Source organism: Neopelma chrysocephalum, unplaced genomic scaffold (genome assembly GCF_003984885.1).
Source record: "Neopelma chrysocephalum unplaced genomic scaffold, ASM398488v2 Primary Assembly neopelma1_97, whole genome shotgun sequence".
Lineage (NCBI taxonomy): Eukaryota > Metazoa > Chordata > Aves > Passeriformes > Pipridae > Neopelma > Neopelma chrysocephalum.
In genome coordinates, this window is record NW_020897760.1 from 2,314,256 (window position 1) to 2,315,368 (window position 1,113).

The window sequence follows — 1,113 nt, forward strand, 5'->3', positions numbered from 1 at the left end:
AATTTTCCCCAGAATTTTCCCCAGAATTTTCCCCAGAATTTTCCCCATGTGGTCTAGTGGAAAGTGTCCCTGCCCATGGCAGGGTTTGGGACTGGAGGAGCTTTAAGGTCCCTCCCATCCCAACCCATTCCATGATCTTCCTGACGTATGTGCTAGTTGTTGTGCTGGAATGAAGCACTGTGCAGTTGATGCTGCTGTTGATGTGCACTCTGTGGCATTAATGTGAAATTTAATTTCAATATGCATTAAAAAAAGGGCCATTCTGTGGAACTTCAGTGTTTGGGGTCAGGGGCAGCGCTGCCCTCAGTGCACACACTACTTCTAACACTATTTTTCCATGAGCCTTCTGTCAGTGCAACTCTTGCATATTTACCACAGACTCATAGCAATGCTACAGTGGATTTTGCTATGAATAGGCTTTGAATTCATTGTGTGGAGTTAAACTTTCTCCAGTTTTTGTACTTAATTTTTTTGTAAGGTATGGACAAAAATGTCAGTAACTTTAATTTTTTTTTTCTAGGTCACCATACACTATTATCAGCTGGTCTCCTTTCTATCAGATTACAACAATTCAGTTTCTACCCAACAGTTTTTTAAAATAAATATTCACCGAGTGAGAAAGGGATGATATTCTAAAATTGTTAGAGTTTGTTGCTAAAATTACCTTTGTGCAGTAGTAGGTTATTTTATTTAAATAGAAGGCTTAAAAATAAGTTCTTCATTTCAGCAGAGCAGGTTTTGAGAGACTGAGAGAATTGCTTGACCATTTACTGAGCTGATGAGCTTGGGAACAGGAAGGAATTCCAGGACTGCTTCAGGTTTAGTGCCAGTTGTTGAGGCAGCCAAGAAGGAGGCAAAGGGCTTGGTCCTTTCTGTGTGAATAATTGGGTTGGGGAGAATCTTGTGAGTAACCGGAGAGCCAGGGAAGGATGGAAGAAGGAGAGATCAAAGTGACCAAAATGATGGAGCTGGGAACTGCTCCAGAGAATAAGAGAACTTGTAGTCTTGTCTTGGACCACATTTGATAGTGTTTCCTAATACCAACCTTTGTGTCTATCTCTGAAGTCTGGTTTCTCTCACCTTAGACATGTGCCTCAAGTACATATTTTCCTT